Below are 27,336 nucleotides of genomic sequence, written 5' to 3' on the forward strand. Positions count from 1 at the left end.
TCAAAAAAAGTTGCGTGGTGGAGCGACACATACAGTTGGCTCTTCGTAGATGATCATTGCTGCACGGAATAATTCTTAAGGCACCGACGCCTTCAGGAGTCGTGTTTGGAAGTTTTGCTTGCAGTATATTCCGCTATCTTTTCGTTATGAGTTGGTGTTTCGGATTCCCGGTGTTCTTTTGTTTAGTGCATTTGCCTTCCCTTGATGCTAAGAAAGCACATGACGAAAGTGAAACACCACCGTCTGTTCATCTGCAGAGCGCGATGAAATTATTCACTCTACATTCATTGCCTTTAATATTCTTTCCATCAGTGGTGGGCGCTGCCTTCAGAAAGCGCTTTTCTTTCTGATTTACATGAAAGTTTGTGTTCCTCGGAGCTGGACTGCTTGGGATTACCTTCACTGCCACCGGCAAGTGGCTCGTTGGTCTAGGGGTATGATTCCTGCTTTGGGTGCAGGAGGTCCCGGGTTCAAATCCCGGACGAGCCCTACCGTTTTGACCGTGCTGAAGAGTAGGTGGAGCTCACCCACGTTTGTAGCTCTGCAATGAAGAACAGATGCGTGCCGCAGCACGCTGTGTGTGGCCCTACGGTCATGAAGGGACCGTTTGATATGGCAAGAATCTGATACCAGTAAATTACATAGGTCGATTTCTGTAGAAGAGCCGACAGTAATCTTGCATGCAACGGAAAACAAAGGTTGTCTTTGCAGAACGTGTGCACCGTGAGTGGAGACGAAGCTCAATCGTGGAGCAGTCTACCTTCATCTGATTAGCGACAACGTCAACCAAAGAGTGGGATACAAGACTGAGCGTAGTTAAGAGTTTCTCACTATTAGTTACGTTCACACTTCAACAGAGTTGTGACAAGGCGAGTGCAAAGAGATCAGGAAAGCCAGTATGAAGCGAACTTGAAGTAGTCTTGAAGAAATGGATACTAAATTTTGCAGGCCAGAATGGAGCTACGAGCGTTCTGAGTTACTGAATACCGGTGCACTATGGGAGCAAGAGCATTTGACAGTAAAATGAGGCGATATCGGTGTAGCACACGACATTTATTATCCCGCACACGCAGACGTGACGTTATCTCGGAAATGGAATCCGAAAACGGGTTTAAAAAAAGTCGTGCTTCCGCCCGGGATCGAACCGGGGACCTTCTGCGTGTAAAGCAGACGTGATAACCGCTACACCACGGAAACGACGGTTTTGCCGTTGTACTACCTGGAAAACCGTAGCTCCAACAGATTTTTCCTGCGTAAGCAAGGGCATCGGCTACGAGCTCCGTCCGATTGTAGAAGTTGCTATAGTTAAAGACAACGATAAAAACAATCAAACCGCAACAGCCAGGGAGAACGCTGGGTGAGCAGCAGCTCTGCACGGTGATACCAAGAACGGAGGCGACAGTCATGTGCATCGAGAAGGCTCGTTGGTCTAGGGGTATGATTCCTGCTTCGGGTGCAGGAGGTCCCGGGTTCAAATCCCGGACGAGCCCTTGCGTTTTGTGCAAACGTGTGGCGACTACCGGCATGCCGGCGGCTGTTCCGCGCATTTCCTGCCCTCCAGGTAAGCACAAAAACCAAGTAGCCGGTTCTGAAAGAGTTTCACGTATCATTTGAGCCATCTGCAGCCTGGTGGTTGGACGTTTGAAATTGATTTAAATGTTCACAGTAGAGATTGTAGCAAGTGTCTTGTTGAGTGCGACGAAAAAGTGATTACGCCCGGAATCGAAACGGAGACCTTCTGCCTGTTAGGCAGACGTGATAACCGCTACACCACGGAAACTGCTAAGCTCTGAGATCCAGATGTGACACAACTTGCAGGACGATCACAACTTTGGCGTAAAAATCACTTTGCGGAAACGCACAATGCAGGTATTTCGCATTCGTACGCAACAATCGACAGCACCCTTGCCTGTCTGAATGCCACCACGAATAAGAGCCCAAGAAGTCGTCGGACAAGCTCGCGGCCGAGTCCTCGGTAGCATCAGCTACTCTTGCTTTCCGTACGAGCTACCGTCAATTCGCGCAGTCGCTATTGCATATGATGTCACCAAAAGCAATCACTTCGTTAGCGGCAAGGAGCCCGGGCCCAGCGGTAGCTCTACATGGAGGCACCAGCAGCCCCGACAGGCCGCCGCTGGCGCGCCGGCGCCCGGACCCGCGACCCCTAATGACGTTGCAGTCGATGTATTTCTTAATATCGCTTTTGGAAGAAGCAAGCCAGGTGTAAATCACACAGTATTTTACTGATGATCTGGAAACGCAAATTTAGAACAAGTAGAACATTATATAAAATTTGTTGTGTGGTCGAGCGGAACCCACCCTTCGCTCTTCCCAGATTATCGTTGCTGCACGGAATGATTGTTAAAGCACCGACGGCTTCAGAGTTCGTCTTCTCCAACGTTTGCTTTTGCAGTACATTCCGCAATCTTTTCGTTATGAGTCGTCTGTTTCGGTTTCCCGATGTAGTTTTGCTCACACCTCCCGACTTCTCTTAACCCCGAGCCACCACTAGCAGAAAATTCCGCACTGCAGTCCGGTCAATCTGCAGAGCTCGATAAGAGCATCGCGGTCGTTCCTGAGCTAATGAAACGGCCGTGTCTGTAGTTGTTCCCAGATGTCTCCCACAGAAACGGCCTCCCGGACGCCTGCATTACAGGAGTACGCCCCTACTCCCAGCCATACAATTGCATTTGAAAGCAGAATAACATGAGCTACAGAGCAACTCCGACTTTTGTGTCTGACCTACTTTTAATGATACTGTGGTCGGTTTAGTTACTACTATCGCTGCTGGACGAAGCAGACCAGTTGAAAGCCACACGGTATTCTTGTAACGAACAGGTAATGGAAATTTAGGTAAAACGATATCAAAAAAAGTTGCGTGGTGGAGCGACACATACAGTTGGCTCTTCGTAGATGATCATTGCTGCACGGAATAATTCTTAAGGCACCGACGCCTTCAGGAGTCGTGTTTGGAAGTTTTGCTTGCAGTATATTCCGCTATCTTTTCGTTATGAGTTGGTGTTTCGGATTCCCGGTGTTCTTTTGTTTAGTGCATTTGCCTACCCTTGATGCTAAGAAAGCACATGACGAAAGTGAAACACCACCGTCTGTTCATCTGCAGAGCGCGATGAAATTATTCACTCTACATTCATTGCCTTTAATATTCTTTCCATCAGTGGTGGGCGCTGCCTTCAGAAAGCGCTTTTCTTTCTGATTTACATGAAAGTTTGTGTTCCTCGGAGCTGGACTGCTTGGGATTACCTTCACTGCCACCGGCAAGTGGCTCGTTGGTCTAGGGGTATGATTCCTGCTTTGGGTGCAGGAGGTCCCGGGTTCAAATCCCGGACGAGCCCTACCGTTTTGACCGTGCTGAAGAGTAGGTGGAGCTCACCCACGTTTGTAGCTCTGCAATGAAGAACAGATGCGTGCCGCAGCACGCTGTGTGTGGCCCTACGGTCATGAAGGGACCGTTTGATATGGCAAGAATCTGATACCAGTAAATTACATAGGTCGATTTCTGTAGAAGAGCCGACAGTAATCTTGCATGCAACGGAAAACAAAGGTTGTCTTTGCAGAACGTGTGCACCGTGAGTGGAGACGAAGCTCAATCGTGGAGCAGTCTACCTTCATCTGATTAGCGACAACGTCAACCAAAGAGTGGGATACAAGACTGAGCGTAGTTAAGAGTTTCTCACTATTAGTTACGTTCACACTTCAACAGAGTTGTGACAAGGCGAGTGCAAAGAGATCAGGAAAGCCAGTATGAAGCGAACTTGAAGTAGTCTTGAAGAAATGGATACTAAATTTTGCAGGCCAGAATGGAGCTACGAGCGTTCTGAGTTACTGAATACCGGTGCACTATGGGAGCAAGAGCATTTGACAGTAAAATGAGGCGATATCGGTGTAGCACACGACATTTATTATCCCGCACACGCAGACGTGACGTTATCTCGGAAATGGAATCCGAAAACGGGTTTAAAAAAAGTCGTGCTTCCGCCCGGGATCGAACCGGGGACCTTCTGCGTGTAAAGCAGACGTGATAACCGCTACACCACGGAAACGACGGTTTTGCCGTTGTACTACCTGGAAAACCGTAGCTCCAACAGATTTTTCCTGCGTAAGCAAGGGCATCGGCTACGAGCTCCGTCCGATTGTAGAAGTTGCTATAGTAAAAGACAACGATAAAAACAATCAAACCGCAACAGCCAGGGAGAACGCTGGGTGAGCAGCAGCTCTGCACGGTGATACCAAGAACGGAGGCGATAGTCATGTGCATCGAGAAGGCTCGTTGGTCTAGGGGTATGATTCCTGCTTCGGGTGCAGGAGGTCCCGGGTTCAAATCCCGGACGAGCCCTTGCGTTTTGTGCAAACGTGTGGCGACTACCGGCATGCCGGCGGCTGTTCCGCGCATTTCCTGCCCTCCAGGTAAGCACAAAAACCAAGTAGCCGGTTCTGAAAGAGTTTCACGTATCATTTGAGCCATCTGCAGCCTGGTGGTTGGACGTTTGAAATTGATTTAAATGTTCACAGTAGAGATTGTAGCAAGTGTCTTGTTGAGTGCGACGAAAAAGTGATTACGCCCGGAATCGAAACGGAGACCTTCTGCCTGTTAGGCAGACGTGATAACCGCTACACCACGGAAACTGCTAAGCTCTGAGATCCAGATGTGACACAACTTGCAGGACGATCACAACTTTGGCGTAAAAATCACTTTGCGGAAACGCACAATGCAGGTATTTCGCATTCGTACGCAACAATCGACAGCACCCTTGCCTGTCTGAATGCCACCACGAATAAGAGCCCAAGAAGTCGTCGGACAAGCTCGCGGCCGAGTCCTCGGTAGCATCAGCTACTCTTGCTTTCCGTACGAGCTACCGTCAATTCGCGCAGTCGCTATTGCATATGATGTCACCAAAAGCAATCACTTCGTTAGCGGCAAGGAGCCCGGGCCCAGCGGTAGCTCTACATGGAGGCACCAGCAGCCCCGACAGGCCGCCGCTGGCGCGCCGGCGCCCGGACCCGCGACCCCTAATGACGTTGCAGTCGATGTATTTCTTAATATCGCTTTTGGAAGAAGCAAGCCAGGTGTAAATCACACAGTATTTTACTGATGATCTGGAAACGCAAATTTAGAACAAGTAGAACATTATATAAAATTTGTTGTGTGGTCGAGCGGAACCCACCCTTCGCTCTTCCCAGATTATCGTTGCTGCACGGAATGATTGTTAAAGCACCGACGGCTTCAGAGTTCGTCTTCTCCAACGTTTGCTTTTGCAGTACATTCCGCAATCTTTTCGTTATGAGTCGTCTGTTTCGGTTTCCCGATGTAGTTTTGCTCACACCTCCCGACTTCTCTTAACCCCGAGCCACCACTAGCAGAAAATTCCGCACTGCAGTCCGGTCAATCTGCAGAGCTCGATAAGAGCATCGCGGTCGTTCCTGAGCTAATGAAACGGCCGTGTCTGTAGTTGTTCCCAGATGTCTCCCACAGAAACGGCCTCCCGGACGCCTGCATTACAGGAGTACGCCCCTACTCCCAGCCATACAATTGCATTTGAAAGCAGAATAACATGAGTTACAGAGCAACTCCGACTTTTGTGTCTGACCTACTTTTAATGATACTGTGGTCGGTTTAGTTACTACTATCGCTGCTGGACGAAGCAGACCAGTTGAAAGCCACACGGTATTCTTGTAACGAACAGGTAATGGAAATTTAGGTAAAACGATATCAAAAAAAGTTGCGTGGTGGAGCGACACATACAGTTGGCTCTTCGTAGATGATCATTGCTGCACGGAATAATTCTTAAGGCACCGACGCCTTCAGGAGTCGTGTTTGGAAGTTTTGCTTGCAGTATATTCCGCTATCTTTTCGTTATGAGTTGGTGTTTCGGATTCCCGGTGTTCTTTTGTTTAGTGCATTTGCCTTCCCTTGATGCTAAGAAAGCACATGACGAAAGTGAAACACCACCGTCTGTTCATCTGCAGAGCGCGATGAAATTATTCACTCTACATTCATTGCCTTTAATATTCTTTCCATCAGTGGTGGGCGCTGCCTTCAGAAAGCGCTTTTCTTTCTGATTTACATGAAAGTTTGTGTTCCTCGGAGCTGGACTGCTTGGGATTACCTTCACTGCCACCGGCAAGTGGCTCGTTGGTCTAGGGGTATGATTCCTGCTTTGGGTGCAGGAGGTCCCGGGTTCAAATCCCGGACGAGCCCTACCGTTTTGACCGTGCTGAAGAGTAGGTGGAGCTCACCCACGTTTGTAGCTCTGCAATGAAGAACAGATGCGTGCCGCAGCACGCTGTGTGTGGCCCTACGGTCATGAAGGGACCGTTTGATATGGCAAGAATCTGATACCAGTAAATTACATAGGTCGATTTCTGTAGAAGAGCCGACAGTAATCTTGCATGCAACGGAAAACAAAGGTTGTCTTTGCAGAACGTGTGCACCGTGAGTGGAGACGAAGCTCAATCGTGGAGCAGTCTACCTTCATCTGATTAGCGACAACGTCAACCAAAGAGTGGGATACAAGACTGAGCGTAGTTAAGAGTTTCTCACTATTAGTTACGTTCACACTTCAACAGAGTTGTGACAAGGCGAGTGCAAAGAGATCAGGAAAGCCAGTATGAAGCGAACTTGAAGTAGTCTTGAAGAAATGGATACTAAATTTTGCAGTCCAGAATGGAGCTGCGAGCGTTCTGAGTTACCGAATACCGGTGCACTATGGGAGCAAGAGCATTTGACAGTAAAATGAGGCGATATCGGTGTAGCACACGACATTTATTATCCCGCACTCGCAGACGTGACGTTATCTCGGAAATGGAATCCGAAAACGGGTTTAAAAAAAGTCGTGCTTCCGCCCGGGATCGAACCGGGGACCTTCTGCGTGTAAAGCAGACGTGATAACCGCTACACCACGGAAACGACGGTTTTGTCGGTGTACTACCTGGAAAACCGTAGCTCCAACAGATTTTTCCTGCGTAAGCAAGGGCATCGGCTACGAGCTCCGTCCGATTCTAGAAGTTGCTATAGTAAAAGACAACGATAAAAACAATCAAACCGCAACAGCCAGGGAGAACGCTGGGTGAGCAGCAGCTCTGCACGGTGATACCAAGAACGGAGGCGATAGTCATGTGCATCGAGAAGGCTCGTTGGTCTAGGGGTATGATTCCTGCTTCGGGTGCAGGAGGTCCCGGGTTCAAATCCCGGACGAGCCCTTGCGTTTTGTGCAAACGTGTGGCGACTACCGGCATGCCGGCGGCTGTTCCGCGCATTTCCTGCCCTCCAGGTAAGCACAAAAACCAAGTAGCCGGTTCTGAAAGAGTTTCACGTATCATTTGAGCCATCTGCAGCCTGGTGGTTGGACGTTTGAAATTGATTTAAATGTTCACAGTAGAGATTGTAGCAAGTGTCTTGTTGAGTGCGACGAAAAAGTGATTACGCCCGGAATCGAAACGGAGACCTTCTGCCTGTTAGGCAGACGTGATAACCGCTACACCACGGAAACTGCTAAGCTCTGAGATCCACATGTGACACAACTTGCAGGACGATCACAACTTTGGCGTAAAAATCACTTTGCGGAAACGCACAATGCAGGTATTTCGCATTCGTACGCAACAATCGACAGCACCCTTGCCTGTCTGAATGCCACCACGAATAAGAGCCCAAGAAGTCGTCGGACAAGCTCGCGGCCGAGTCCTCGGTAGCATCAGCTACTCTTGCTTTCCGTACGAGCTACCGTCAATTCGCGCAGTCGCTATTGCATATGATGTCACCAAAAGCAATCACTTCGTTAGCGGCAAGGAGCCCGGGCCCAGCGGTAGCTCTACATGGAGGCACCAGCAGCCCCGACAGGCCGCCGCTGGCGCGCCGGCGCCCGGACCCGCGACCCCTAATGACGTTGCAGTCGATGTATTTCTTAATATCGCTTTTGGAAGAAGCAAGCCAGGTGTAAATCACACAGTATTTTACTGATGATCTGGAAACGCAAATTTAGAACAAGTAGAACATTATATAAAATTTGTTGTGTGGTCGAGCGGAACCCACCCTTCGCTCTTCCCAGATTATCGTTGCTGCACGGAATGATTGTTAAAGCACCGACGGCTTCAGAGTTCGTCTTCTCCAACGTTTGCTTTTGCAGTACATTCCGCAATCTTTTCGTTATGAGTCGTCTGTTTCGGTTTCCCGATGTAGTTTTGCTCACACCTCCCGACTTCTCTTAACCCCGAGCCACCACTAGCAGAAAATTCCGCACTGCAGTCCGGTCAATCTGCAGAGCTCGATAAGAGCATCGCGGTCGTTCCTGAGCTAATGAAACGGCCGTGTCTGTAGTTGTTCCCAGATGTCTCCCACAGAAACGGCCTCCTGGACGCCTGCATTACAGGAGTACGCCCCTACTCCCAGCCATACAATTGCATTTGAAAGCAGAATAACATGAGCTACAGAGCAACTCCGACTTTTGTGTCTGACCTACTTTTAATGATACTGTGGTCGGTTTAGTTACTACTATCGCTGCTGGACGAAGCAGACCAGTTGAAAGCCACACGGTATTCTTGTAACGAACAGGTAATGGAAATTTAGGTAAAACAATATCAAAAAAAGTTGCGTGGTGGAGCGACACATACAGTTGGCTCTTCGTAGATGATCATTGCTGCACGGAATAATTCTTAAGGCACCGACGCCTTCAGGAGTCGTGTTTGGAAGTTTTGCTTGCAGTATATTCCGCTATCTTTTCGTTATGAGTTGGTGTTTCGGATTCCCGGTGTTCTTTTGTTTAGTGCATTTGCCTTCCCTTGATGCTAAGAAAGCACATGACGAAAGTGAAACACCACCGTCTGTTCATCTGCAGAGCGCGATGAAATTATTCACTCTACATTCATTGCCTTTAATATTCTTTCCATCAGTGGTGGGCGCTGCCTTCAGAAAGCGCTTTTCTTTCTGATTTACATGAAAGTTTGTGTTCCTCGGAGCTGGACTGCTTGGGATTACCTTCACTGCCACTGGCAAGTGGCTCGTTGGTCTAGGGGTATGATTCCTGCTTTGGGTGCAGAAGGTCCCGGGTTCAAATCCCGGACGAGCCCTACCGTTTTGACCGTGCTGAAGAGTAGGTGGAGCTCACCCACGTTTGTAGCTCTGCAATGAAGAACAGATGCGTGCCGCAGCACGCTGTGTGTGGCCCTACGGTCATGAAGGGACCGTTTGATGTGGCAAGAATCTGATACCAGTAAATTACATAGGTCGATTTCTGTAGAAGAGCCGACAGTAATCTTGCATGCAACGGAAAACAAAGGTTGTCTTTGCAGAACGTGTGCACCGTGAGTGGAGACGAAGCTCAATCGTGGAGCAGTCTACCTTCATCTGATTAGCGACAACGTCAACCAAAGAGTGGGATACAAGACTGAGCGTAGTTAAGAGTTTCTCACTATTAGTTACGTTCACACTTCAACAGAGTTGTTACAAGGCGAGTGCAAAGAGATCAGGAAAGCCAGTATGAAGCGAACTTGAAGTAGTCTTGAAGAAATGGATAGTAAATTTTGCAGGCCAGAATGGAGCTACGAGCGTTCTGAGTTACTGAATACCGGTGCACTATGGGAGCAAGAGCATTTGACAGTAAAATGAGGCGATATCGGTGTAGCACACGACATTTATTATCCCGCACACGCAGACGTGACGTTATCTCGGAAATGGAATCCGAAAACGGGTTTAAAAAAAGTCGTGCTTCCGCCCGGGATCGAACCGGGGACCTTCTGCGTGTAAAGCAGACGTGATAACCGCTACACCACGGAAACGACGGTTTTGCCGGTGTACTACCTGGAAAACCGTAGCTCCAACAGATTTTTCCTGCGTAAGCAAGGGCATCGGCTACGAGCTCCGTCCGATTCTAGAAGTTGCTATAGTAAAAGACAACGATAAAAACAATCAAACCGCAACAGCCAGGGAGAACGCTGGGTGAGCAGCAGCTCTGCACGGTGATACCAAGAACGGAGGCGATAGTCATGTGCATCGAGAAGGCTCGTTGGTCTAGGGGTATGATTCCTGCTTCGGGTGCAGGAGGTCCCGGGTTCAAATCCCGGACGAGCCCTTGCGTTTTGTGCAAACGTGTGGCGACTACCGGCATGCCGGCGGCTGTTCCGCGCATTTCCTGCCCTCCAGGTAAGCACAAAAACCAAGTAGCCGGTTCTGAAAGAGTTTCACGTATCATTTGAGCCATCTGCAGCCTGGTGGTTGGACGTTTGAAATTGATTTAAATGTTCACAGTAGAGATTGTAGCAAGTGTCTTGTTGAGTGCGACGAAAAAGTGATTACGCCCGGAATCGAAACGGAGACCTTCTGCCTGTTAGGCAGACGTGATAACCGCTACACCACGGAAACTGCTAAGCTCTGAGATCCACATGTGACACAACTTGCAGGACGATCACAACTTTGGCGTAAAAATCACTTTGCGGAAACGCACAATGCAGGTATTTCGCATTCGTACGCAACAAGCGACAGCACCCTTGCCTGTCTGAATGCCACCACGAATAAGAGCCCAAGAAGTCGTCGGACAAGCTCGCGGCCTAGTCCTCGGTAGCATCAGCTACTCTTGCTTTCCGTACGATCTACCGTCAATTCGCGCAGTCGCTATTGCATATGATGTCACCAAAAGCAATCACTTCGTTAGCGGCAAGGAGCCCGGGCCCAGCGGTAGCTCTACATGGAGGCACCAGCAGCCCCGACAGGCCGCCGCTGGCGCGCCGGCGCCCGGACCCGCGACCCCTAATGACGTTGCAGTCGATGTATTTCTTAATATCGCTTTTGGAAGAAGCAAGCCAGGTGTAAATCACACAGTATTTTACTGATGATCTGGAAACGCAAATTTAGAACAAGTAGAACATTATATAAAATTTGTTGTGTGGTCGAGCGGAACCCACCCTTCGCTCTTCCCAGATTATCGTTGCTGCACGGAATGATTGTTAAAGCACCGACGGCTTCAGAGTTCGTCTTCTCCAACGTTTGCTTTTGCAGTACATTCCGCAATCTTTTCGTTATGAGTCGTCTGTTTCGGTTTCCCGATGTAGTTTTGCTCACACCTCCCGACTTCTCTTAACCCCGAGCCACCACTAGCAGAAAATTCCGCACTGCAGTCCGGTCAATCTGCAGAGCTCGATAAGAGCATCGCGGTCGTTCCTGAGCTAATGAAACGGCCGTGTCTGTAGTTGTTCCCAGATGTCTCCCACAGAAACGGCCTCCCGGACGCCTGCATTACAGGAGTACGCCCCTACTCCCAGCCATACAATTGCATTTGAAAGCAGAATAACATGAGCTACAGAGCAACTCCGACTTTTGTGTCTGACCTACTTTTAATGATACTGTGGTCGGTTTAGTTACTACTATCGCTGCTGGACGAAGCAGACCAGTTGAAAGCCACACGGTATTCTTGTAACGAACAGGTAATGGAAATTTAGGTAAAACGATATCAAAAAAAGTTGCGTGGTGGAGCGACACATACAGTTGGCTCTTCGTAGATGATCATTGCTGCACGGAATAATTCTTAAGGCACCGACGCCTTCAGGAGTCGTGTTTGGAAGTTTTGCTTGCAGTATATTCCGCTATCTTTTCGTTATGAGTTGGTGTTTCGGATTCCCGGTGTTCTTTTGTTTAGTGCATTTGCCTTCCCTTGATGCTAAGAAAGCACATGACGAAAGTGAAACACCACCGTCTGTTCATCTGCAGAGCGCGATGAAATTATTCACTCTACATTCATTGCCTTTAATATTCTTTCCATCAGTGGTGGGCGCTGCCTTCAGAAAGCGCTTTTCTTTCTGATTTACATGAAAGTTTGTGTTCCTCGGAGCTGGACTGCTTGGGATTACCTTCACTGCCACCGGCAAGTGGCTCGTTGGTCTAGGGGTATGATTCCTGCTTTGGGTGCAGGAGGTCCCGGGTTCAAATCCCGGACGAGCCCTACCGTTTTGACCGTGCTGAAGAGTAGGTGGAGCTCACCCACGTTTGTAGCTCTGCAATGAAGAACAGATGCGTGCCGCAGCACGCTGTGTGTGGCCCTACGGTCATGAAGGGACCGTTTGATATGGCAAGAATCTGATACCAGTAAATTACATAGGTCGATTTCTGTAGAAGAGCCGACAGTAATCTTGCATGCAACGGAAAACAAAGGTTGTCTTTGCAGAACGTGTGCACCGTGAGTGGAGACGAAGCTCAATCGTGGAGCAGTCTACCTTCATCTGATTAGCGACAACGTCAACCAAAGAGTGGGATACAAGACTGAGCGTAGTTAAGAGTTTCTCACTATTAGTTACGTTCACACTTCAACAGAGTTGTGACAAGGCGAGTGCAAAGAGATCAGGAAAGCCAGTATGAAGCGAACTTGAAGTAGTCTTGAAGAAATGGATACTAAATTTTGCAGTCCAGAATGGAGCTGCGAGCGTTCTGAGTTACCGAATACCGGTGCACTATGGGAGCAAGAGCATTTGACAGTAAAATGAGGCGATATCGGTGTAGCACACGACATTTATTATCCCGCACTCGCAGACGTGACGTTATCTCGGAAATGGAATCCGAAAACGGGTTTAAAAAAAGTCGTGCTTCCGCCCGGGATCGAACCGGGGACCTTCTGCGTGTAAAGCAGACGTGATAACCGCTACACCACGGAAACGACGGTTTTGTCGGTGTACTACCTGGAAAACCGTAGCTCCAACAGATTTTTCCTGCGTAAGCAAGGGCATCGGCTACGAGCTCCGTCCGATTCTAGAAGTTGCTATAGTAAAAGACAACGATAAAAACAATCAAACCGCAACAGCCAGGGAGAACGCTGGGTGAGCAGCAGCTCTGCACGGTGATACCAAGAACGGAGGCGATAGTCATGTGCATCGAGAAGGCTCGTTGGTCTAGGGGTATGATTCCTGCTTCGGGTGCAGGAGGTCCCGGGTTCAAATCCCGGGCGAGCCCTTGCGTTTTGTGCAAACGTGTGGCGACTACCGGCATGCCGGCGGCTGTTCCGCGCATTTCCTGCCCTCCAGGTAAGCACAAAAACCAAGTAGCCGGTTCTGAAAGAGTTTCACGTATCATTTGAGCCATCTGCAGCCTGGTGGTTGGACGTTTGAAATTGATTTAAATGTTCACAGTAGAGATTGTAGCAAGTGTCTTGTTGAGTGCGACGAAAAAGTGATTACGCCCGGAATCGAAACGGAGACCTTCTGCCTGTTAGGCAGACGTGATAACCGCTACACCACGGAAACTGCTAAGCTCTGAGATCCACATGTGACACAACTTGCAGGACGATCACAACTTTGGCGTAAAAATCACTTTGCGGAAACGCACAATGCAGGTATTTCGCATTCGTACGCAACAATCGACAGCACCCTTGCCTGTCTGAATGCCACCACGAATAAGAGCCCAAGAAGTCGTCGGACAAGCTCGCGGCCGAGTCCTCGGTAGCATCAGCTACTCTTGCTTTCCGTACGAGCTACCGTCAATTCGCGCAGTCGCTATTGCATATGATGTCACCAAAAGCAATCACTTCGTTAGCGGCAAGGAGCCCGGGCCCAGCGGTAGCTCTACATGGAGGCACCAGCAGCCCCGACAGGCCGCCGCTGGCGCGCCGGCGCCCGGACCCGCGACCCCTAATGACGTTGCAGTCGATGTATTTCTTAATATCGCTTTTGGAAGAAGCAAGCCAGGTGTAAATCACACAGTATTTTACTGATGATCTGGAAACGCAAATTTAGAACAAGTAGAACATTATATAAAATTTGTTGTGTGGTCGAGCGGAACCCACCCTTCGCTCTTCCCAGATTATCGTTGCTGCACGGAATGATTGTTAAAGCACCGACGGCTTCAGAGTTCGTCTTCTCCAACGTTTGCTTTTGCAGTACATTCCGCAATCTTTTCGTTATGAGTCGTCTGTTTCGGTTTCCCGATGTAGTTTTGCTCACACCTCCCGACTTCTCTTAACCCCGAGCCACCACTAGCAGAAAATTCCGCACTGCAGTCCGGTCAATCTGCAGAGCTCGATAAGAGCATCGCGGTCGTTCCTGAGCTAATGAAACGGCCGTGTCTGTAGTTGTTCCCAGATGTCTCCCACAGAAACGGCCTCCTGGACGCCTGCATTACAGGAGTACGCCCCTACTCCCAGCCATACAATTGCATTTGAAAGCAGAATAACATGAGCTACAGAGCAACTCCGACTTTTGTGTCTGACCTACTTTTAATGATACTGTGGTCGGTTTAGTTACTACTATCGCTGCTGGACGAAGCAGACCAGTTGAAAGCCACACGGTATTCTTGTAACGAACAGGTAATGGAAATTTAGGTAAAACGATATCAAAAAAAGTTGCGTGGTGGAGCGACACATACAGTTGGCTCTTCGTAGATGATCATTGCTGCACGGAATAATTCTTAAGGCACCGACGCCTTCAGGAGTCGTGTTTGGAAGTTTTGCTTGCAGTATATTCCGCTATCTTTTCGTTATGAGTTGGTGTTTCGGATTCCCGGTGTTCTTTTGTTTAGTGCATTTGCCTTCCCTTGATGCTAAGAAAGCACATGACGAAAGTGAAACACCACCGTCTGTTCATCTGCAGAGCGCGATGAAATTATTCACTCTACATTCATTGCCTTTAATATTCTTTCCATCAGTGGTGGGCGCTGCCTTCAGAAAGCGCTTTTCTTTCTGATTTACATGAAAGTTTGTGTTCCTCGGAGCTGGACTGCTTGGGATTACCTTCACTGCCACCGGCAAGTGGCTCGTTGGTCTAGGGGTATGATTCCTGCTTTGGGTGCAGAAGGTCCCGGGTTCAAATCCCGGACGAGCCCTACCGTTTTGACCGTGCTGAAGAGTAGGTGGAGCTCACCCACGTTTGTAGCTCTGCAATGAAGAACAGATGCGTGCCGCAGCACGCTGTGTGTGGCCCTACGGTCATGAAGGGACCGTTTGATGTGGCAAAAATCTGATACCAGTAAATTACATAGGTCGATTTCTGTAGAAGAGCCGACAGTAATCTTGCATGCAACGAAAAACAAAGGTTGTCTTTGCAGAACGTGTGCACCGTGAGTGGAGACGAAGCTCAATCGTGGAGCAGTCTACCTTCATCTGATTAGCGACAACGTCAACCAAAGAGTGGGATACAAGACTGAGCGTAGTTAAGAGTTTCTCACTATTAGTTACGTTCACACTTCAACAGAGTTGTTACAAGGCGAGTGCAAAGAGATCAGGAAAGCCAGTATGAAGCGAACTTGAAGTAGTCTTGAAGAAATGGATAGTAAATTTTGCAGGCCAGAATGGAGCTACGAGCGTTCTGAGTTACTGAATACCGGTGCACTATGGGAGCAAGAGCATTTGACAGTAAAATGAGGCGATATCGGTGTAGCACACGACATTTATTATCCCGCACACGCAGACGTGACGTTATCTCGGAAATGGAATCCGAAAACGGGTTTAAAAAAAGTCGTGCTTCCGCCCGGGATCGAACCGGGGACCTTCTGCGTGTAAAGCAGACGTGATAACCGCTACACCACGGAAACGACGGTTTTGCCGGTGTACTACCTGGAAAACCGTAGCTCCAACAGATTTTTCCTGCGTAAGCAAGGGCATCGGCTACGAGCTCCGTCCGATTCTAGAAGTTGCTATAGTAAAAGACAACGATAAAAACAATCAAACCGCAACAGCCAGGGAGAACGCTGGGTGAGCAGCAGCTCTGCACGGTGATACCAAGAACGGAGGCGATAGTCATGTGCATCGAGAAGGCTCGTTGGTCTAGGGGTATGATTCCTGCTTCGGGTGCAGGAGGTCCCGGGTTCAAATCCCGGACGAGCCCTTGCGTTTTGTGCAAACGTGTGGCGACTACCGGCATGCCGGCGGCTGTTCCGCGCATTTCCTGCCCTCCAGGTAAGCACAAAAACCAAGTAGCCGGTTCTGAAAGAGTTTCACGTATCATTTGAGCCATCTGCAGCCTGGTGGTTGGACGTTTGAAATTGATTTAAATGTTCACAGTAGAGATTGTAGCAAGTGTCTTGTTGAGTGCGACGAAAAAGTGATTACGCCCGGAATCGAAACGGAGACCTTCTGCCTGTTAGGCAGACGTGATAACCGCTACACCACGGAAACTGCTAAGCTCTGAGATCCACATGTGACACAACTTGCAGGACGATCACAACTTTGGCGTAAAAATCACTTTGCGGAAACGCACAATGCAGGTATTTCGCATTCGTACGCAACAATCGACAGCACCCTTGCCTGTCTGAATGCCACCACGAATAAGAGCCCAAGAAGTCGTCGGACAAGCTCGCGGCCGAGTCCTCGGTAGCATCAGCTACTCTTGCTTTCCGTACGAGCTACCGTCAATTCGCGCAGTCGCTATTGCATATGATGTCACCAAAAGCAATCACTTCGTTAGCGGCAAGGAGCCCGGGCCCAGCGGTAGCTCTACATGGAGGCACCAGCAGCCCCGACAGGCCGCCGCTGGCGCGCCGGCGCCCGGACCCGCGACCCCTAATGACGTTGCAGTCGATGTATTTCTTAATATCGCTTTTGGAAGAAGCAAGCCAGGTGTAAATCACACAGTATTTTACTGATGATCTGGAAACGCAAATTTAGAACAAGTAGAACATTATATAAAATTTGTTGTGTGGTCGAGCGGAACCCACCCTTCGCTCTTCCCAGATTATCGTTGCTGCACGGAATGATTGTTAAAGCACCGACGGCTTCAGAGTTCGTCTTCTCCAACGTTTGCTTTTGCAGTACATTCCGCAATCTTTTCGTTATGAGTCGTCTGTTTCGGTTTCCCGATGTAGTTTTGCTCACACCTCCCGACTTCTCTTAACCCCGAGCCACCACTAGCAGAAAATTCCGCACTGCAGTCCGGTCAATCTGCAGAGCTCGATAAGAGCATCGCGGTCGTTCCTGAGCTAATGAAACGGCCGTGTCTGTAGTTGTTCCCAGATGTCTCCCACAGAAACGGCCTCCTGGACGCCTGCATTACAGGAGTACGCCCCTACTCCCAGCCATACAATTGCATTTGAAAGCAGAATAACATGAGCTACAGAGCAACTCCGACTTTTGTGTCTGACCTACTTTTAATGATACTGTGGTCGGTTTAGTTACTACTATCGCTGCTGGACGAAGCAGACCAGTTGAAAGCCACACGGTATTCTTGTAACGAACAGGTAATGGAAATTTAGGTAAAACGATATCAAAAAAAGTTGCGTGGTGGAGCGACACATACAGTTGGCTCTTCGTAGATGATCATTGCTGCACGGAATAATTCTTAAGGCACCGACGCCTTCAGGAGTCGTGTTTGGAAGTTTTGCTTGCAGTATATTCCGCTATCTTTTCGTTATGAGTTGGTGTTTCGGATTCCCGGTGTTCTTTTGTTTAGTGCATTTGCCTTCCCTTGATGCTAAGAAAGCACATGACGAAAGTGAAACACCACCGTCTGTTCATCTGCAGAGCGCGATGAAATTATTCACTCTACATTCATTGCCTTTAATATTCTTTCCATCAGTGGTGGGCGCTGCCTTCAGAAAGCGCTTTTCTTTCTGATTTACATGAAAGTTTGTGTTCCTCGGAGCTGGACTGCTTGGGATTACCTTCACTGCCACCGGCAAGTGGCTCGTTGGTCTAGGGGTATGATTCCTGCTTTGGGTGCAGAAGGTCCCGGGTTCAAATCCCGGACGAGCCCTACCGTTTTGACCGTGCTGAAGAGTAGGTGGAGCTCACCCACGTTTGTAGCTCTGCAATGAAGAACAGATGCGTGCCGCAGCACGCTGTGTGTGGCCCTACGGTCATGAAGGGACCGTTTGATGTGGCAAAAATCTGATACCAGTAAATTACATAGGTCGATTTCTGTAGAAGAGCCGACAGTAATCTTGCATGCAACGAAAAACAAAGGTTGTCTTTGCAGAACGTGTGCACCGTGAGTGGAGACGAAGCTCAATCGTGGAGCAGTCTACCTTCATCTGATTAGCGACAACGTCAACCAAAGAGTGGGATACAAGACTGAGCGTAGTTAAGAGTTTCTCACTATTAGTTACGTTCACACTTCAACAGAGTTGTTACAAGGCGAGTGCAAAGAGATCAGGAAAGCCAGTATGAAGCGAACTTGAAGTAGTCTTGAAGAAATGGATAGTAAATTTTGCAGGCCAGAATGGAGCTACGAGCGTTCTGAGTTACTGAATACCGGTGCACTATGGGAGCAAGAGCATTTGACAGTAAAATGAGGCGATATCGGTGTAGCACACGACATTTATTATCCCGCACACGCAGACGTGACGTTATCTCGGAAATGGAATCCGAAAACGGGTTTAAAAAAAGTCGTGCTTCCGCCCGGGATCGAACCGGGGACCTTCTGCGTGTAAAGCAGACGTGATAACCGCTACACCACGGAAACGACGGTTTTGCCGGTGTACTACCTGGAAAACCGTAGCTCCAACAGATTTTTCCTGCGTAAGCAAGGGCATCGGCTACGAGCTCCGTCCGATTCTAGAAGTTGCTATAGTAAAAGACAACGATAAAAACAATCAAACCGCAACAGCCAGGGAGAACGCTGGGTGAGCAGCAGCTCTGCACGGTGATACCAAGAACGGAGGCGATAGTCATGTGCATCGAGAAGGCTCGTTGGTCTAGGGGTATGATTCCTGCTTCGGGTGCAGGAGGTCCCGGGTTCAAATCCCGGACGAGCCCTTGCGTTTTGTGCAAACGTGTGGCGACTACCGGCATGCCGGCGGCTGTTCCGCGCATTTCCTGCCCTCCAGGTAAGCACAAAAACCAAGTAGCCGGTTCTGAAAGAGTTTCACGTATCATTTGAGCCATCTGCAGCCTGGTGGTTGGACGTTTGAAATTGATTTAAATGTTCACAGTAGAGATTGTAGCAAGTGTCTTGTTGAGTGCGACGAAAAAGTGATTACGCCCGGAATCGAAACGGAGACCTTCTGCCTGTTAGGCAGACGTGATAACCGCTACACCACGGAAACTGCTAAGCTCTGAGATCCACATGTGACACAACTTGCAGGACGATCACAACTTTGGCGTAAAAATCACTTTGCGGAAACGCACAATGCAGGTATTTCGCATTCGTACGCAACAAGCGACAGCACCCTTGCCTGTCTGAATGCCACCACGAATAAGAGCCCAAGAAGTCGTCGGACAAGCTCGCGGCCTAGTCCTCGGTAGCATCAGCTACTCTTGCTTTCCGTACGATCTACCGTCAATTCGCGCAGTCGCTATTGCATATGATGTCACCAAAAGCAATCACTTCGTTAGCGGCAAGGAGCCCGGGCCCAGCGGTAGCTCTACATGGAGGCACCAGCAGCCCCGACAGGCCGCCGCTGGCGCGCCGGCGCCCGGACCCGCGACCCCTAATGACGTTGCAGTCGATGTATTTCTTAATATCGCTTTTGGAAGAAGCAAGCCAGGTGTAAATCACACAGTATTTTACTGATGATCTGGAAACGCAAATTTAGAACAAGTAGAACATTATATAAAATTTGTTGTGTGGTCGAGCGGAACCCACCCTTCGCTCTTCCCAGATTATCGTTGCTGCACGGAATGATTGTTAAAGCACCGACGGCTTCAGAGTTCGTCTTCTCCAACGTTTGCTTTTGCAGTACATTGCGCAATCTTTTCGTTATGAGTCGTCTGTTTCGGTTTCCCGATGTAGTTTTGCTCACACCTCGCGACTTCTCTTAACCCCGAGCCACCACTAGCAGAAAATTCCGCACTGCAGTCCGGTCAATCTGCAGAGCTCGATAAGAGCATCGCGGTCGTTCCTGAGCTAATGAAACGGCCGTGTCTGTAGTTGTTCCCAGATGTCTCCCACAGAAACGGCCTCCCGGACGCCTGCATTACAGGAGTACGCCCCTACTCCCAGCCATACAATTGCATTTGAAAGCAGAATAACATGAGCTACAGAGCAACTCCGACTTTTGTGTCTGACCTACTTTTAATGATACTGTGGTCGGTTTAGTTACTACTATCGCTGCTGGACGAAGCAGACCAGTTGAAAGCCACACGGTATTCTTGTAACGAACAGGTAATGGAAATTTAGGTAAAACGATATCAAAAAAAGTTGCGTGGTGGAGCGACACATACAGTTGGCTCTTCGTAGATGATCATTGCTGCACGGAATAATTCTTAAGGCACCGACGCCTTCAGGAGTCGTGTTTGGAAGTTTTGCTTGCAGTATATTCCGCTATCTTTTCGTTATGAGTTGGTGTTTCGGATTCCCGGTGTTCTTTTGTTTAGTGCATTTGCCTTCCCTTGATGCTAAGAAAGCACATGACGAAAGTGAAACACCACCGTCTGTTCATCTGCAGAGCGCGATGAAATTATTCACTCTACATTCATTGCCTTTAATATTCTTTCCATCAGTGGTGGGCGCTGCCTTCAGAAAGCGCTTTTCTTTCTGATTTACATGAAAGTTTGTGTTCCTCGGAGCTGGACTGCTTGGGATTACCTTCACTGCCACCGGCAAGTGGCTCGTTGGTCTAGGGGTATGATTCCTGCTTTGGGTGCAGGAGGTCCCGGGTTCAAATCCCGGACGAGCCCTACCGTTTTGACCGTGCTGAAGAGTAGGTGGAGCTCACCCACGTTTGTAGCTCTGCAATGAAGAACAGATGCGTGCCGCAGCACGCTGTGTGTGGCCCTACGGTCATGAAGGGACCGTTTGATATGGCAAGAATCTGATACCAGTAAATTACATAGGTCGATTTCTGTAGAAGAGCCGACAGTAATCTTGCATGCAACGGAAAACAAAGGTTGTCTTTGCAGAACGTGTGCACCGTGAGTGGAGACGAAGCTCAATCGTGGAGCAGTCTACCTTCATCTGATTAGCGACAACGTCAACCAAAGAGTGGGATACAAGACTGAGCGTAGTTAAGAGTTTCTCACTATTAGTTACGTTCACACTTCAACAGAGTTGTGACAAGGCGAGTGCAAAGAGATCAGGAAAGCCAGTATGAAGCGAACTTGAAGTAGTCTTGAAGAAATGGATACTAAATTTTGCAGGCCAGAATGGAGCTACGAGCGTTCTGAGTTACTGAATACCGGTGCACTATGGGAGCAAGAGCATTTGACAGTAAAATGAGGCGATATCGGTGTAGCACACGACATTTATTATCCCGCACACGCAGACGTGACGTTATCTCGGAAATGGAATCCGAAAACGGGTTTAAAAAAAGTCGTGCTTCCGCCCGGGATCGAACCGGGGACCTTCTGCGTGTAAAGCAGACGTGATAACCGCTACACCACGGAAACGACGGTTTTGCCGGTGTACTACCTGGAAAACCGTAGCTCCAACAGATTTTTCCTGCGTAAGCAAGGGCATCGGCTACGAGCTCCGTCCGATTCTAGAAGTTGCTATAGTAAAAGACAACGATAAAAACAATCAAACCGCAACAGCCAGGGAGAACGCTGGGTGAGCAGCAGCTCTGCACGGTGATACCAAGAACGGAGGCGATAGTCATGTGCATCGAGAAGGCTCGTTGGTCTAGGGGCTCAGTTGCGAGTCAGCCGCCGAGCGGGACGGACGTGTGGCGGAGCTGGACGTCTGGCTGTAGTAAACACAGGCTGAGTCGCTGCGTTTGAGGTTAGTGGTGCTGCTAAGCCGCTATTCGTGTTGCACTTGTATTCATGAAGTTTTAGAATGAATAGGTCGAATTATTTGAGGAAAGACACAATCAAGTTTACTTTCGATCGAAATTTCGTTCGACCCAAAGCATTTGAAATTAAAGCATGGTTTATCGAAAAAGTATTGATTAACGGTGATGATGTTGTCGGAGTTTATCTCTCGTTTGTGACAAATGCTGTGTATCTGAAGATGAAAAGTCCAGAATTATGTAGTTCCATTGTGGATCGTTGTGGAGGTAGCGTGAAGTTTAATCATTCTGATGGGAATGTGAGTGACGTTGCTGTTAGTCATGCTGGGTACGGGATTCGTACGATCAGAGTGTTTGAGCTCCCTTTTGAAATTCCGCCCGAAGAACTTAATGTTGCCCTTCGGCCTTATGGCAGAATTATTTCCAATGTGGCAGAAAGGTGGTCTGAAGCTCATATGTTTCCTGTCTTGAACGGCGTAAGGCAAATTAAGATTGAATTACAGAAGCATGTCCCCTCTTATCTTAATATTTGTGGGTATCGTGCTTTGATTATCTATGATGGGCAACCGCGGACTTGCGCTTTATGCAATTCCACGGAACACATTCGTGCAGAATGTTCACGGAGGCGTGTCCCGCAGTTACCGCGTGACGAGTTGCCGAGTCCCGGCCCTGTTGTTGGTATGAAGTTGTCATACGCTGCCGCTGCTGACTTCCGCAGCCGAGGCGAGTCGGTGCCGCCTGTGCGCGGGGAGCCTGCTGCCTCGCGGGCGGTTGTCGATGATACTCCGGCTTCAAGCTCTAGATTTGCGGATGGTCTGCCGATCAGCTCCGCGCCCCTCGAATCTATGCCGACGCCAACTGTTTCCAACTCTCCCGCTGTGGTTGCTCGTTCTTCCGCGGACTCGGCCGAAGATCCCCAAATACCCGCAACGGAGGTTTCCTTGCGTCGTCAGGATTCCCACCAACGTGAGGATATTGCCACTAGCTTCCGAGGAGTGGACGCTCCAGGCATCCACTCTGCGGGAACTATGAACGAAGATAGCAATCTGGACATTGGTTTCACGTTGGCGCCCACAGAAGGCACTTGCGTCAAGGAAACCACAACGAGCGATAGTGTAGAATTGGAGACTGGGTTGCTACCAGTGGGAGCCATGGAAAAAGATGCGCCTCCTTCTGCCGTTGTGGAATGCGATACGCGGACTTTTGTCCGAAAAAAGTAACAGGCGACGTCAGACGTATCATCCGGTACTTCTCCTGACAGGTCGCAAACTTCATCTCCTGCTAGATCGCCGAAGAGATCTTCGAAGAAAGGCAAGAAGAGGAGATTGGCACACAAAGCAGCAGAGAGTTTAGCTCCTGCATTGCGGGAAAAGTTAAAACATTAAAGGGATAATGAACGACTACGAGAACAATGCCCAGTAGCACGAGTTAACGAGTGTACTGAAGCGGAGATGAGTCGTGCCGATGCAGATGATCTTCAACAACAACCTCGCGCACCGCTTGGCGTCGCAGGTTTGCAGACCGGCACTACTATGGATTTAGACCGAACTGTCTCAGGAAAAGGACTTGATTGGGCCGATGCCCAAGAAGATCGCACCGACCACGGAATGGAGATGGACCTGACACATGCTAGTGGCATTTAATTTTTTTTTTTAATGTCTATTTTTCTTTCTGACAGACAGAATGGAATGGTACAGACGTGACTCTGCATGGGGTATACTTCATTAGCCAATTTCTTTTACCTGCACCTATGCCAACGGCACTGACATATAATGTGACCACGATCAATATAAATCGGATTCGCAGTGAAACGAAAGTCGCTTCTTTAAAAGATTTCCTTTACCAGTCGGATACTGATATAGCCCTCCTACAGGAATTTAATGTCCACAACTTTTATGTCCCAGGTTTTCAAGAGATTTTAAATATTGCACCGGAAGCCACATGTGGGACTGCGATCCTTGTCAAAGATGGTATTGATGTGAAGGATATCTGTCTGTTAGAAAATGGGAGGGGCATCAGTTGTAAAATTTTTACTACTACTGTTTTAAATGTATATGTCCCCTCTGGTAACAACGCTAGAGATGATAGGGCTAATTTTTTTAAGAACGATATGGTCTATTTACTTAAGGGGAATCCGGCGGAAGCTTTAATCGGTGGTGACTTTAATTGTGTACTTCACAAAAAGGATCAGCGACCAAATTTTAACTTCTCCAGGGAACTGGCGGCTTTGGTGACAAACATGAAGTGGACAGACGTGTGGGAAAGCAAATACCCCACGTTAGTCAAATTTACGTACATCAGTAGTCGCTCGCAAAGCAGAATAGACAGAATATACGTCACAGCAAACCTGGAAAATAAAATCAGTAGTATCGAAGTAATTCCCACTACCTTTTCGGACCATCTCGCAGTGAAATGCAGCATTCGGTTTCAGAAGCAAGGAACGTATTGGGGTCGCCCCTTATGGAAGCTGAATACCCATATGTTGTTCGAGGGTGGCCTATCAAGAACAGTTGCGGAGGTATGGCTGGCTGCTCTACGTATGCGCCATAAATACAGCTCTCGCCTTGTGTGGTGGACCTCATGTGCTAAAAAGAAATTGAGATCATCCCTAATAGCTTACGGGAGGGAGCGAGCGATGTGGACTCGCAATACCGTTGAATTTTACTATACATGCTTAAGGGAACTATCAGCTGAGCAGATGACTGATGAGGTTTTCATTGAAATAAAGAAGATCAAGGCTCACCTCATAAGTCTTAAGCGACAACAGCTGGAGGGTTTAAAAATTAAATCTCGTGTCCCGACAACGGTGGAGGACGAAAACGCATCGCTGTACCACTTACTCGAACATGAAAGAAATAGAAGACGAGCGTTTATTGCTTGTCTTAGAGTCGGCGATAACCGGGTGCTGACGGAACACTCTGACATTTTAAATGCAGTTTATGGATTTTATCGTACGTTATATACTGATACCCGGTATAATCTAGACTGTGCGAACGATTTGCTACGAACTACAGGTATCGACAACGTTATCAATGACGAGGACAATGTGTCCCTTACCACTGCGATCACATGTGAGGAGGTGTTTGATATACTTAAATATTCGCCTACCCGTAAGTCCCCAGGGCCTGATGGCTTGCCTGTAGAGTTTTATTGTAAATTTTGGCCTCTCATCGGTAATCAATTCACAGAAGTGATAAATGAAGTGTTGCAAGGTGTTACTGTTCCACGCGAGTTCAAAGAAAGCGTAACTGTGCTAATACCAAAGGGAAGGAACGCGACAGTTAAAGATCTCAATCAATTGAGACCAATATGTTTGATGAACTCGGATTATAAAATAATTGCACGTGTACTGAAGGAAAGACTGAGACCTCTAATGGAGAAGATCATAGGTGACCACCAAACCTGTCTCTCGGGGCGGAATATTTTTAAAACTGTTTGTGAATATAGGGATGTCTCTGCAATTTTTGCAACGTCATCCTCACCAGGAGGCCTTGCCTTTATCGACTTCTCAAAGGCTTTTGACAGGGTCAACCACTTAGTTTTGTTCAGAACGTTGACCTATGTGGGTTTTAGTCAACATTTTGTGCAAGTTTTAATTAACATTGTTGAAGGCATCCAAACACAAGTGTCTGTAAATGGGCATTTCACTCCACCCATTGAAATTCGCAACGGCGTCCCGCAGGGAAGTCCTTTGTCAATGCTCCTGTATGTTGTTGCACTGGAGCCTTTACTAAGGAGACTCGATGTCGATCTTGAGGGCATCACGATATCTGGCGTTAACAACGTCACCAATGCATATGCTGATGACGTTGGAGTGGTTATTCGTAGTAACGAAGATTTAGAGAAATTAACTACGAATATTCAGATCTTTTGTGAAGCTACAGGCGCTAGGGTTAACGAGGTGAAGAGTTCGTTTTTAAATCTTAAAGGTCTTCAAGATGTCCGTTTGGAATGGGCACGCTCCGTCGATCGTCACACCGCTCTGGGTGTCACCTTTTACCGATGTCCGCTTCAGACCATGACCTACAATTGGAAGAAAGTACTGGATACAATCAGAGGAGCCACAATACTCAATCAGACCAGACATCTGAACATTAAACAACGAATCAGAATAATTAATTGGTCCATTTTATCAAAAGCTATATATATAGGTCAAATATTGCCAGTTTCGAAACCCATTGCCAAACGTATAATGAGTATCATTTGCCAATTTATATGGACAGGGAATATTTTTAGAGTAGCAGTCGGTACAGTTACGTTACCTTCCGCTGAAGGTGGCCTAGGTTTAACAGATATATGGCGGAAGACTACGGCGTTATATATAAAGAGGACCCTACAAATTATAGAAAAACATCCACATAGTATTACAGCCAGGCTGTATCGACTCCTACAGCCAGAAAATTTACGTCCACCCATAAATATAGGCGGAATTAATTATAAATTGAAATATATTCGCCAGTTCTTTTTAGAGATTAGCTACATGGACAGTATTGTCACGAATCCACAATCAAGGACTTGCAGGAAATTAATGGAACTCTTAACAACGAAAGAACATGTCAACAAAATGGAGTGCAGATATCCCGACAAAGACTGGAAAAGAATTTGGAAAAATATTAGTAATCGTGAACTGTCTTCCGACATTCAGGCAACCTGGTACCGAGTTGTTAATAACGTAGTTTCCACTAACGAAAAGTTGCACTCCATTGGTCTTAGTGACACGATTGTGTGCACCCGATGTGACGCAGTTGACACATTGATCCACCGCTTTCTCTGTGGCGGATACGCCGAAATATGGAGGGGACTCCAACGGCGGGTAGCCTTTATAACCAGAACTGTTAGTACTGACATCAATGTTGAAAAATTACTCTTCCCCGATGGTGTTTTCTTCCCTGTCCAGAAAACCAATGCTGTGTTGTGGTTGTTTGGCAATTATGTACATTACGTTATATCTGAACACGGCAATGACCGTGTTTTAGAATACGAATTATACGAACGAGCAAAATATTATCAGATATGTACGCGCAGGGACCACAAAAAAACTTTTGGTAACATGTTACACATTCTGTTTCAGAGACAAGGGATTGGATAAACATCTTAATAGCCCTCGTCTACGAAAAATGTAGTCACAGGCCAAAGTAGGGGATCGCTGTTGAGGGTGAAGTACGGTGGGGACTTCGTGTGCCCCAGGGCCGCTACGGTAGCCGTGAAGGCCTCGGACAGAACCCCGAAACGGCACTACGGCTTCACACTTACTGCTGGATGAACCCCATATCTCCAGCAACTACTTTCATCTATGATGATTTTCCAGGATCTCGGTAATATCGGAAGGTGGTTTCGTTACACACAATGCAGTGGAAGCTTCTTGCACGTGTTCCTCAGTTACAATCTTTCTATTTTTGTTTAATTTTTTTCAGTATGAAGCAAGAGTGACAATTTATTAATTCCCAAGAAGCCTTAAATTTTCAATTTTCAGTTCTACGGAGGAGAAGCCTCACATGGCGAAGAAGCCAAACATCATTTCATTTCCCTAACTGTCACAGTAAATTTGAAAAAAAAAATCAGTCGATATAGCATAGAAGCTCGCCGAAGAAGGCATAAAAGGAGAGCGAATGGATGGGCTGTGTGGGGAGAAGGGAGGCCCAAAAAAAAAAAAAAAAAAAAAAAAAAAAAAAAAAAAAAAAAAAAAAAAAAAAAAAAAAAAGTATGATTCCTGCTTCGGGTGCAGGAGGTCCCGGGTTCAAATCCCGGAC

The 27,336-nt window shown here is 47.9% G+C and overlaps 23 non-coding genes across 23 annotated transcripts; 15 read left to right on the top strand and 8 right to left on the bottom strand.

The window, feature by feature from the left end:
• The first annotated feature begins 417 nt into the window (after positions 1–417).
• Positions 418–489, top strand: Trnap-ugg (transfer RNA proline (anticodon UGG)). The gene has a single exon. It is a non-coding gene; the product is annotated as a tRNA-Pro (tRNA).
• Positions 490–1,124: 635 nt separating this feature from the next.
• Positions 1,125–1,197, bottom strand: Trnav-uac (transfer RNA valine (anticodon UAC)). Its single transcript has one exon. It is a non-coding gene; the product is annotated as a tRNA-Val (tRNA).
• A 221-nt stretch (positions 1,198–1,418) lies between these two features.
• On the top strand, positions 1,419–1,490 carry Trnap-cgg (transfer RNA proline (anticodon CGG)). Its single transcript has one exon. It is a non-coding gene; the product is annotated as a tRNA-Pro (tRNA).
• A 1,791-nt stretch (positions 1,491–3,281) lies between these two features.
• On the top strand, positions 3,282–3,353 carry Trnap-ugg (transfer RNA proline (anticodon UGG)). Its single transcript has one exon. It is a non-coding gene; the product is annotated as a tRNA-Pro (tRNA).
• Positions 3,354–3,988: 635 nt separating this feature from the next.
• Positions 3,989–4,061, bottom strand: Trnav-uac (transfer RNA valine (anticodon UAC)). The gene has a single exon. It is a non-coding gene; the product is annotated as a tRNA-Val (tRNA).
• Positions 4,062–4,282: 221 nt separating this feature from the next.
• Positions 4,283–4,354, top strand: Trnap-cgg (transfer RNA proline (anticodon CGG)). Its single transcript has one exon. It is a non-coding gene; the product is annotated as a tRNA-Pro (tRNA).
• Positions 4,355–6,145: 1,791 nt separating this feature from the next.
• Trnap-ugg (transfer RNA proline (anticodon UGG)) lies at positions 6,146–6,217 on the top strand. Its single transcript has one exon. It is a non-coding gene; the product is annotated as a tRNA-Pro (tRNA).
• A 635-nt stretch (positions 6,218–6,852) lies between these two features.
• On the bottom strand, positions 6,853–6,925 carry Trnav-uac (transfer RNA valine (anticodon UAC)). The gene has a single exon. It is a non-coding gene; the product is annotated as a tRNA-Val (tRNA).
• Positions 6,926–7,146: 221 nt separating this feature from the next.
• On the top strand, positions 7,147–7,218 carry Trnap-cgg (transfer RNA proline (anticodon CGG)). Its single transcript has one exon. It is a non-coding gene; the product is annotated as a tRNA-Pro (tRNA).
• A 1,791-nt stretch (positions 7,219–9,009) lies between these two features.
• Positions 9,010–9,081, top strand: Trnap-ugg (transfer RNA proline (anticodon UGG)). Its single transcript has one exon. It is a non-coding gene; the product is annotated as a tRNA-Pro (tRNA).
• A 635-nt stretch (positions 9,082–9,716) lies between these two features.
• Positions 9,717–9,789, bottom strand: Trnav-uac (transfer RNA valine (anticodon UAC)). Its single transcript has one exon. It is a non-coding gene; the product is annotated as a tRNA-Val (tRNA).
• Positions 9,790–10,010: 221 nt separating this feature from the next.
• Trnap-cgg (transfer RNA proline (anticodon CGG)) lies at positions 10,011–10,082 on the top strand. The gene has a single exon. It is a non-coding gene; the product is annotated as a tRNA-Pro (tRNA).
• A 1,791-nt stretch (positions 10,083–11,873) lies between these two features.
• Trnap-ugg (transfer RNA proline (anticodon UGG)) lies at positions 11,874–11,945 on the top strand. Its single transcript has one exon. It is a non-coding gene; the product is annotated as a tRNA-Pro (tRNA).
• Positions 11,946–12,580: 635 nt separating this feature from the next.
• On the bottom strand, positions 12,581–12,653 carry Trnav-uac (transfer RNA valine (anticodon UAC)). Its single transcript has one exon. It is a non-coding gene; the product is annotated as a tRNA-Val (tRNA).
• Positions 12,654–12,874: 221 nt separating this feature from the next.
• Positions 12,875–12,946, top strand: Trnap-cgg (transfer RNA proline (anticodon CGG)). Its single transcript has one exon. It is a non-coding gene; the product is annotated as a tRNA-Pro (tRNA).
• A 1,791-nt stretch (positions 12,947–14,737) lies between these two features.
• On the top strand, positions 14,738–14,809 carry Trnap-ugg (transfer RNA proline (anticodon UGG)). Its single transcript has one exon. It is a non-coding gene; the product is annotated as a tRNA-Pro (tRNA).
• A 635-nt stretch (positions 14,810–15,444) lies between these two features.
• Positions 15,445–15,517, bottom strand: Trnav-uac (transfer RNA valine (anticodon UAC)). Its single transcript has one exon. It is a non-coding gene; the product is annotated as a tRNA-Val (tRNA).
• Positions 15,518–15,738: 221 nt separating this feature from the next.
• Trnap-cgg (transfer RNA proline (anticodon CGG)) lies at positions 15,739–15,810 on the top strand. The gene has a single exon. It is a non-coding gene; the product is annotated as a tRNA-Pro (tRNA).
• Positions 15,811–17,601: 1,791 nt separating this feature from the next.
• Positions 17,602–17,673, top strand: Trnap-ugg (transfer RNA proline (anticodon UGG)). Its single transcript has one exon. It is a non-coding gene; the product is annotated as a tRNA-Pro (tRNA).
• A 635-nt stretch (positions 17,674–18,308) lies between these two features.
• Trnav-uac (transfer RNA valine (anticodon UAC)) lies at positions 18,309–18,381 on the bottom strand. Its single transcript has one exon. It is a non-coding gene; the product is annotated as a tRNA-Val (tRNA).
• A 221-nt stretch (positions 18,382–18,602) lies between these two features.
• Trnap-cgg (transfer RNA proline (anticodon CGG)) lies at positions 18,603–18,674 on the top strand. The gene has a single exon. It is a non-coding gene; the product is annotated as a tRNA-Pro (tRNA).
• A 1,791-nt stretch (positions 18,675–20,465) lies between these two features.
• Positions 20,466–20,537, top strand: Trnap-ugg (transfer RNA proline (anticodon UGG)). The gene has a single exon. It is a non-coding gene; the product is annotated as a tRNA-Pro (tRNA).
• A 635-nt stretch (positions 20,538–21,172) lies between these two features.
• Positions 21,173–21,245, bottom strand: Trnav-uac (transfer RNA valine (anticodon UAC)). Its single transcript has one exon. It is a non-coding gene; the product is annotated as a tRNA-Val (tRNA).
• Between the last annotated feature and the right edge of the window lie 6,091 nt (positions 21,246–27,336).

Source organism: Schistocerca gregaria, chromosome 2 (genome assembly GCF_023897955.1).
Source record: "Schistocerca gregaria isolate iqSchGreg1 chromosome 2, iqSchGreg1.2, whole genome shotgun sequence".
Classification (NCBI taxonomy): domain Eukaryota; kingdom Metazoa; phylum Arthropoda; class Insecta; order Orthoptera; family Acrididae; genus Schistocerca; species Schistocerca gregaria.